At 43.2% G+C, this 9,944-nt stretch overlaps 2 non-coding genes across 2 annotated transcripts; both read right to left on the reverse strand.

The window, feature by feature from the left end:
- Positions 1-1,978: 1,978 nt before the first annotated feature.
- On the reverse strand, positions 1,979-2,085 carry LOC130506133 (small nucleolar RNA R71). The gene has a single exon (XR_008941901.1). It is a non-coding gene; the product is annotated as a small nucleolar RNA R71 (small nucleolar RNA).
- A 5,710-nt stretch (positions 2,086-7,795) lies between these two features.
- LOC130506132 (small nucleolar RNA R71) lies at positions 7,796-7,903 on the reverse strand. The gene has a single exon (XR_008941900.1). It is a non-coding gene; the product is annotated as a small nucleolar RNA R71 (small nucleolar RNA).
- Between the last annotated feature and the right edge of the window lie 2,041 nt (positions 7,904-9,944).

Consider the following 9,944-nt stretch of genomic DNA (forward strand, 5'->3'; position numbering starts at 1 on the left):
GTATTGGATTATTACATGGAGTTCTTGGAGACATTTGGAAGTATTGATCAAAAAAGGGGGTGAAAGATGAGCATGGATGGAGGCCTTAGAGATATCTTCTGTTGCTAAGAGTTTGTGGAGACACAGGAATTGAGTTAGCTTTCTAATGGAAGTGGTTTCAAGTCATTTGGAGATGTAACGAAGAAGTTATGACCAATTTACTAGAGACATATCCATCTGGAGCGACCTGACCGGAGCGACCCTGGCTGGCCGCTGTGACTTCACTCCTGGAGCGACCTCGGCGCAGCGACTCACCCAGCCCGCTCTTCTCTTCGACCAACCCGCAGCGACCACCCTGGAGCGAACCCTCCTGGTCGCTCCACCCCTTTTGCTACACGATTTTATGATTTTTCAAGGACCTTTTTGCAATTTCTTATGCACGTTTTTACTCTGAAAAACCTAATGTTTAAGTATGTTGTAGCCACCTTTTGGCAGATTATCTTTTATATTTGAAGAACACAAACTCTCTGAAGAAAAACATTTCTTTTTGCTTGATTTGTGTTTGTTCTTGTGATCTCTCATCTATTTCTCTACATGATTAATCTGAAATCCATCATGGGTTTAAGAGAAATCATGGAGATTAGTGAGTAATCACCTTTGGATTCATGGATTAGGAGTGATTAAGGTGATTAGGTTAGTTTCTAGGATGTTTTAGGTATAGATCATACTTGTTCCTTGCTAGTAGAGTGATCTTAATGCATCATTTGAGTAGGCCACTCAAAGGGTGATCTCTAGGCATTTCTCACCCGACAGGTGTTGATGGAATGCCTGAGTCAACTCTCCTAGGCTTTTAGTGTACTTTGCCAAAGACATTTGTTGTTAAAGATGCTAAGATAGCTAATAGACTTGTTAGTAATGATTGCTTGCATGTTATTCAACCAAAGACATTTGATGTTCGAGACATGTTAGCAAATGAGCATTCATCTAGACATAGAGCTTGCTTAGAATTGTGTCTAGGCTTAAGGTTTATAGTTTGATTTATCATTTGCATTCCTTAGATCGAAACCTGATCACCCCAGGTCTAAATCCTTATACCCATGAGTTCTCCTTTCCAATAGCTTAAGAGTATCATTTTTACTGTTTTGCATTAGCTTTAATCATTAGTTAGAAATCATCAAATCACTGGCTGCACTTAGATTAGGCAAATACTTGCATTCTCACTGCTTTGAGTCCTTCAGAACTGGTTCGACAACTTCATCCACTATACTATCATTTGACTAGGAGCCTCAAACTCCTAACATCAAATTGGCGCCGTTGCCAAATTCTGAGTTTGATTTGAACATTGAGATTTAGTCATTTGCTTGAGACTAAGTCATTTTTATTTTTGTAAGTTACTGATTCTCTTCTTCACCTCTTTGTGATTTTCAGGTGTATGAACTTGAGGAGCAAGGGTACATCGAACCTTGTTCCAGAGCCGCAGACATCAGAGCTTTAGAGAGAGAATGTGCTAGAAAGAGAAGACAAGAAGAGCAACAGGCTCAACTGCAGACACTGGAAGCTGCAATGGAAGAACAACAAAATCCTCAGAACCCCAATGGAGTCAACAATCTCCACCCAAGGGGCACAACAGCGAGCAGCTCGCCCCATTGGCACTTATGACCGCCCTAACATCCACGGTCCTAGACTGGAATCCGAGCACCAGCTGTGGCTGCTAACAACTTTGAGATCAAGTCAGGGCTGCTCAACTGCATAGAGAACAACAAGTATCATGGTCTGGCTGTGGAGGACCCATTTGATCACTTGGATAAGTTTGACAGCTACTGTGGTATGTCAAAGACTAATGGTGTGTCAGAGGATGCTTTAAAGCTCAATTATTCCCCTTCTCTTTGGGAATAAGGCACGTCAGTGGGAGAAGTCTCTACCAAGTGACTCCATCACCACTTGGGAAGACTGCAAAAAGGCATTCTTGGAGAAATTCTTCTCTACCTCAAGAACTGCTAAGTTGAGGAACGAGATCTCCAGCTTCCAACAGAAGAACTTGGAAGGATTCAGTGAAGCTTGGGAGAGATTCAATGGTTACCAAGCTCAGTGCCCACACCATGGTTTTTCCAAGGAGAGCTTGCTGAGCACATTCTACAGAGGTGCTCTTCCTAAGTACAGAGCCAGACTGGATACAGCTAGCAATGGGTTCTTTTTGGGGAGAACTGAGGAAGAAGCAGAGGCTCTGGTTGACAACATGTTAAGAGTGATGCAGTCTACAGTGGAGACCATGACAGAAGCAGTAGAGGTGATGACAAGCACACAAGGAATGAGATAAAGGCTCTTCAGGAGAAGATTGACACACTCATTGCTGATAAGGTCACACAAGCGCAGGTGAACTTTGTTGGTAACCCACAACAGGAGATACCTCCTACTGTCAATGAGGTTGAGGGTTTGGAAGGGCAAGAAGAATTGTGTTTCATCAACAGCAATGGTAGCTGGTACAAGAAGGAACCCAACTTTCAGTACAACAACTACCAACAGAAGCCATATTCAAACAACCAGCAGAGTGGTTATCAGCCTAGAAACAACCAGCAGAGCAACTATCAGCCTCAGCAAAACCCCTCTCCTAGCTCCTCTGCCCCTCAAGAGAGCAGCACTGATGCCTTACTGAAACAGATCTTGGAGTCTCAGACTAGAAGTGAGAAACATGTGGGCTATGAGCTGAAGAACCTTCACTCCAAGATTGATGGGAGCTACAATGAGCTCAACAACAAATTCTCCCACCTTGCTTCTTCTGTCAAGAATTTGGAGAATCAGTTTGCTTCCATGAGCACCCACCAGAATCGCCAGCCAGGATCTCTACCTGGAAAATCTGATCAAAACCCAAGGAAGCAAAAGCTGTCACACTCAGGAGTGGTAAGCAGTTACCTTAGAACCTCACCAAGGATGCTGAGAAACAAGGTGAGGAGGTAGCCATCAATCTAGATGATGAAGTGGTCATTGTTGATGAGAAGACAGATGATGAGATCTTGGAGAAGATTGAGAAAGATAAGGGTAAAGGAAAGGTTGGAGAAGAGAAGAAGACAACAAAAGATGGTGAATTGCTGCTCCAGCAGGTGAGAGCTCTTCTGTCCCTCCTCCCTATGAACCCAAGCTTCCATTTCTTGGTAGATTCAAGAAGCAGCTGCTACAGAAGTACAAGGCTTTGTTTAAGAAGCAGACAAGTGAAGCTCAGGTTACAATGCCCATCATTGATGCTTTCATGCTGATTCCTCAATACAGCAGGTTCCTGAAAGATGCTGTAGCTGCTAAGAAGAAGGAGATGGAGGGCATGATGGTTCTGAGTCATTGAGTGCAATGCCATCATTCAGAGGCTTGATGCTCCAGAGAAGCTAGAGGATCCAGGATGCTTCACACTACCTTGTGCTCTTGGACCTATGGTATTTGAGAAATGTCTCTGCGATTTGGGAGCTAGTGTCAGCTATGATGCCTTTGTCTGTGGCAAAGAAGCTTGGCTTCACTCATACAAGAAGTGTAGACTCTCTTTGGTGTTGGCTGATCGTTCAGTGAAGTACCCTGTGGGCATCCTAGAGAACCTCCCTGTGAAGATTGGAGGGTATGAGATACCTACAGATTTTGTGGTGCTTGAAATGGGTGAGGAGGCTCAAGACCCATTGATTCTTGGAAGGCCATTCTTAGCTACTGCAGGAGCTATTGTGAATGTGAAAGAAGGCAAGATTGACCTCCATTTGGGTAAGGAGAACATCCTCCACTTTGACATCAAGGAGAAAATGAGGAACCCCACTGTGTTTGGACAAGCCTTCATCATTGAAGAAATGGGCCCTCCTGCTGATGATCACCTTGGTGAGCTACCACCTGAGGAAGATGGGGTGTTAACTCCACTTTCTGCACCTACTCCAGCCTGATCCAAAGGAGGCAAAGTCAAGCTAGAGACTTAAAACAAGCTCACTTGGGAGGAAGTCCCATGAGTATCCTTGTATATATTGCATTACTATTTTTATTTTCATCTTACTGCATAAAACAATGGGAAAATGAAGTTGTGTGCAGGTCAAAATAGGCAAAAGGAGTGACACAAGGATGAGCAGAGCCCAACGACCAGTCACAGCGGCTCTGCCTGGTCGCTGTGACTCCATCAGCACGGAGCGGTCTTGGCGCAGCGGCTGTTTCCCGTCGCTCGCTTCATTCTGGAGCGACCTCCCACAGCGGCTCATGGAGGTCGCTGTGAAGCCATCACCAGCAGCGACGCACCCGCAGCGACACGTCCCCATCGCTCGTCTTCTTCGGCAGTGGTTAGCTGGAGCGGGTCTCCCTGGTCGCTGAGAAGCCATCACCCGCAGCGATCCTTCCACCTCGCTCCCGTCTCAGGTAACTGGAAACTTCCCTTATCCCAGTTTTTCTTTGCATTTTAGAATTTCATTGGGTACCTCACTCACACAGAGACTGTGTGATTTAAGTGTGGGGGAGATGCCAAGCATTTGATCATGTTTGCTTTGATGATTCTGAGTCTCATGCATTACATTTTGCATCCTTATTTGCATAGAAAAAACAAAAAACAAAAAATTAAAATTTTTTTTTGAAAAACACAAAAAAAATCATTTAGTGTATCATTTGCATACTTTAGGATTTAGTTTAGAAGCATATAGGTTGCATTCATTTGCATTGGGAGCTGATTTAAAACGCCTTGTAGAGAGCATTGTCTAGCCTTGTATAGTTCATGCACCTCTCTTGAAAACCTTGTAAGCTTCGTGCCTTGAAAACTCTCCCTGAAACTCAATCTCTTAAGCCAACTACAACCTTGAATTGAACTGAATGAACTTAATTTCTTGCTCATGGTCCCTTGTGTGCTAAGTCATGGATATACACACTAGAGTTGTCACATCTTTTATGCCGATCTTTTTGACAATCTCTAGTGGCATTCCACTCCCTAAAACCCTCTCCTCCTTTTAAACCTTAATTGTTTGTTGAGTGAGGCCTTTTTCGGAAAGTCTTACATGCGCATAATCTTGAGAGTATTGGGAACGACAATGCTCAGTCTTCATTCTTGCTAGATTGCTTACGCTATTGTCTAGCCATAGGTGGGGGTGAGTGTTGTAAAGTTTGAACTTGAAAGTTGAATGAGAATGAATGAACTCTTGTGCTTAATTGTCTTATTGGGAATTGTATAAACCTCTAGCTCAAAGTTGTGAAAGTCTTGGCCCCCAAATAAAAAAAAAATAAGAAACCGAAAAAAAAAAAAAAAAGGGGGCTAGCAAAGTGAGAATGAGCTTAGAGGTTGTGTTTTAAAAGTTTAAATATTTCCCTTGACTAAGAGTTTGTGGATGTGTTCTTGAGATTTTTGGGTGAGAGATGCGAGATGTGTGTAACTTGGGATTTTAATTGTGTCACTTGTATGTTTGAAAAAGGGTAGATAATGAAGATTGAGCATTGTATGCATTAGTTGATCCCTTTCTTAGATATATTATGTGCAATGTCAAGGCTACTTGTTTTGAGTGTTAAACCTTGAAGATAATGAGTTATGAACCCCTTGATCACTATAATGAAAAGTCTTCCCTTACCAAAATGACTTGGACCAATTGACCATTTGCATAGAGCTCACTTGTTGTATTGCTTAATGAATGTGAGAGTTGGCTGAATTGAATGTGTGAATGCATAATGTTGAGTTGAGACAGGTCTAGAGAAGCTAGAGGATAATAAGAGAGAGTGTACTAGTACTGAATTCTTATGTTGAAGCGAGTGCTTTTGTGTTTCTCTTGGCTATGAGCTCCCACTTTCAAACCTCTTTGATGTCTTGCATAATTGCATTGTTTCACCCATTCCTTTTCATGCATTTTCATCATGTAGGTTAGATTCTAGCCTTGTTTAGGTTGCATTTTGCATACATGAGTCCTTATCAGGTATTGGAGCATCTTATGGAGCTTTTGGAGACATTGGGATGCATTTGGAGCTCAAAAGATGTGAAAAAGAGGATGATTGGACGAGAGGGGCCTGGAGCGACCTGCAGAGGTCGCTGTGAGACCTCGCTCCAGCCAGAGCGACCTCGACGACCAAAGCTAGAGCGACCACTCCAAGTCGCTCGGCTTTACACGACTCGAAGACGAAGAAATTACCCCGGAGCGACCCCTCGCAGCGACCATCCGAGGTCGCTCCAAAGGACCAGAGCGACGTGCTGGAGCGACCTGCGGAGGTCGCTGCGTGTTTCTTATTTGCAATTTCTTTTTAATTCAAGGACCTATTTGCAATTACTTATGTCGTTTTGGCACTCTGAAAACCTAAGTTTAAGACGGATTGTAGCCACTTTTGGGCGGATTATCTTTTGTTGAAGAGAAAAACCACAAAATACTCTTGGAAAGTTCATCTTTTGGATTCAATTGTTCTCTTGTTATTAATTTCTTATTGATTTCCTGTGTTCATCTACATGTTTAATCTGAAATCCAGTATGGGTTTAAGGTTTAACATGAAGATTAGTGAGTAGTTCCTTTTTGAATTCATGGGTTAGGGAGACTAGGGTGATTAGGTTGGATCAAGTATGTTTCTAGTGTAGATCAATCTCAAGCCTTGCTAGTAGAGTGTTCTTATTGCCTCTTTCGATCTGATCATTCGAAAGTTGGTCTCTAGACATTTCCCACCCAAAAGGTGTTTGTTGAAATGTCTGATACAACTCTGCTAGGCTCTTAATGCATCTTGCCAAAGATATTTGTTGTTGAGAGTGTTAGGATAGCTAATAAACATGTTCTTACTGATTGCTTTCATATCATTCAGCCAAAGAGATTTGATGTTTGAGATGTGTTAGCAAATGAGCTTTCATCTAGATATAGAGCCTGCTTAGGATCGTGTTTAGGCTTAAGTGTATCTGTTTGATTCATCATTTGTCATCCTTGTTTGATACTTGATCACCCGAAATCATATTCCTATGCCCATGAGTTCTCTTTTATCATATTTAAGCAAGTCATTCATTTACTGCTCTTAATTTCTATCTTGTCATCATAGTAGTTATTTGATTCTGAAATCGTTTTAAATCATTGGTTGCATTTAGATTAAGTAAGTGCTTGCATTCTTAGTGCTTGAAATCCCTCAGAATTGGTTCGACATTTTTACTTCCACTTTACTATCATTTGACTTAGGAGCCTCTAAAACTCCTAGCATCAAATTGGCGCCGTTGCCAAATTCTGAGTAGATTTGAACATTGAGATTTAGTAGCTTGCTTGAGACTAAATCATTTTCACTTTGCTGATTACTGATTCTCCTTTTTCGATTCCCTTTTGATCTGCAGGTGTATGAACTTGAGGAGCAGGGGTCCAACAAACCTAGTTCCACGAGCAGCAGACATCCAAGCTTTAGAGAGGGAGTGTACTAGAAAAAGGAGAGAAGAGGAGCAACAGGCTCACATACAGGATCCGAACATTGAAATGGCTGACCCACAAGCGAATGGCGGCGAAAACGCCCCACCAGCTCGACCTATTGGTGCCTATGACCGTCCAACTAACCATGGCCACCTGCTAGGAATCAGAGCACCAGCTGTGGCAGCAAACAACTTCGAGATCAAGTCAGGGTTGCTGAACCAGATTGAGAACAACAAGTTTCATGGCCTGGCTGCAGAGAACCCATTCGACCACTTGGACAGTTTTGATAGATACTGTGATCTATCCAAAACCAATGGTGTATCAGAGGATGCTTTCAAGCTCAAGCTTTTCCCTTTTTCTTTGGGGGACAAGGCACGTCAGTGGGAGAAGTCTCTGCCAAGCAGCTCAATCAACACTTAGGATGACTGCAAGAAAGCTTTCCTAGAGAAATTTTTCTCTACTTCCAAGACAGCTGACTACAGGAATGAGATTTCCGGATTCAAGCAGAAGAACTTGGAAGGATTCAGTGAAGCATGGGAAAGGTTCAATGGCTACCTAGCTCAATGCCCACACCATGGTTTCAACAAGGGAAGCTTGCTTAGCACATTCTACAGAGGGGCCTTACCTGAGTACAGAGCAAGATTGGATACTGCAAGTAATGGGAACTTCTTGGACAGAACAGAAGAAGAGGCAGGGAAACTTGTTGAAAACATGGTCAAGAGTGATGCTGTCTACAGTGGGGATCATGACAGAGCTGATAGGTCCGCAGACAAGCAGACAAGAAAAGAGATAAAGGCTTTGCAGGACAAGATTGACATCCTCATTGCTGATAAAGCTTCTCAAGCTCAGATGAACTTTGTTGGTAATCCACAGCTAGAGATACCAGCTGCTGTCAATGAGGTTGATGGTCTGGAAGGTCAGAAAGAGCTGTGTTTTATCAACAACAATGGTACTTGGTACAAGAAGGAGCCAAACTTTCAGTACAACAACTATCAGCAGAGACCTTATTCTAACAACCAGCAGAATGGATATCAGCCTAGGAACAACCAGCAAGGTGGCTATCAGCAAAAGCAAAACCCTCCTCCTGGTTTTTCCAACCAAGGGCAGCCCTCTTCTCAACAGCAGCCTGCTCCATCTAGCTCTACACCCCAAGAGAGCAGCACTGATGCACTTCTGAAAAAAATCTTGGAGTCACAGACTAGAAGTGAGAAGCATGTTAGTTATGAGCTGAAAAACCTTCACAACAAGATTGATGGGAGCTACAATGATCTCAACAACAAGTCAATTTGCTTCCATGAACACTCAGCAAAATCGCCAACAAGGCTCTCTACCTGGAAAACCTGAGCAGAATCCCAAGGATGCCAAAGCTATCACACTTAGGAGTGGTAAGGAGTTACCTCCTAGAACTCTCACCAAGGATGCTGAGAAACTAGGTGAGGGGGTGGCCATCAACATAGATGATGAGGTGGTTATTGTTGATGAGAAGACTAATGATGAGGTCTTGGAGAAGATTGTGGAAGCTAAGGGTAAAGGAAAGGTTGGAGAGGAGAAGAAGACTGTAAAGGATGGTGAAGTTGTTCCTCCAGCAAAGGAGAATGCTTTTGTCCCTCCTCCTTATGAACCCAAACTTCCATTCCCTGGTAGGTTCAAGAAGCAGTTGCTGGAGAAGTACAAAGCTTTTTTTTGAAAAGCAGATGAGTGAGGTTCAGATCACAATGCCAATCATTGATGCTTTCATGCTGGTTCCTCAATACAGCAAGTTCCTGAAAGATGTCGTGGCATCAAAGAAGAAAGAGATGGAAGGTATGATGATTCTCACTCATGAGTGCAATGCCATAATTCAGAGGCTTGATGTTCCAAAAAAGCTAGAGGATCCAGGATGCTTCACACTTCCTTGTACTCTTGGACCCATGATGTTTGAGAAATGTCTCTGTGATTTGGGAGCTAGTGTGAGCTTGATGCATTTGTCTGTTGCTAAGAAGCTTGGTTTCACTCAGTACAAGAAGTGTAGACTCTCTCTGGTGTTAGCTGATCGCTCGGTGAAGTATCCTGTTGGTATCTTAGAGGACCTTCCAGTGATGGTAGGAAATTGTGAGATCCCTACAGACTTTGTGGTGCTTGAGATGGGTGAAGAAGCTCAAGATCCCTTGATCCTTGGTAGACCTTTCTTAGCCACAGCAGGAGCTATTGTTAATGTAAAAGAAGGCAAGATCGATCTCCATTTGGGTAAAGGGAACATTCTCCACTTTGACATCAAGGAGGTGATGAAGAGACCAGTCATGCAGACACAAATCTTCTACATAGATGAGATGGATGCTCTTGCTGATGAGCTCCTTGAAGAGCTATCAATAGAGGATCCTTTGCAGCATGCCCTTACCATTGAGAGAGATGATGAAGTGGTTGCGAACCTGGCTAGTACTGCATATGGACTGATGCTGGATTCACACAAGGGATTTAATGGCAAGGATCAGTTTGAGGAGTTGCCACAGAAGGTTCATCAAGAGGCTGCAGTCACTCAACATGAAGACATCCAGCAAGATGACTGGAGTGAGCTCAAGGCGCCTAAGGTGGAACTAAAACCTCTTCCCCAGGGTGTAAGGTATGCATTTCTTGGTCCCAATG

This window comes from Raphanus sativus, unplaced genomic scaffold (genome assembly GCF_000801105.2).
Source record: "Raphanus sativus cultivar WK10039 unplaced genomic scaffold, ASM80110v3 Scaffold2913, whole genome shotgun sequence".
Classification (NCBI taxonomy): domain Eukaryota; kingdom Viridiplantae; phylum Streptophyta; class Magnoliopsida; order Brassicales; family Brassicaceae; genus Raphanus; species Raphanus sativus.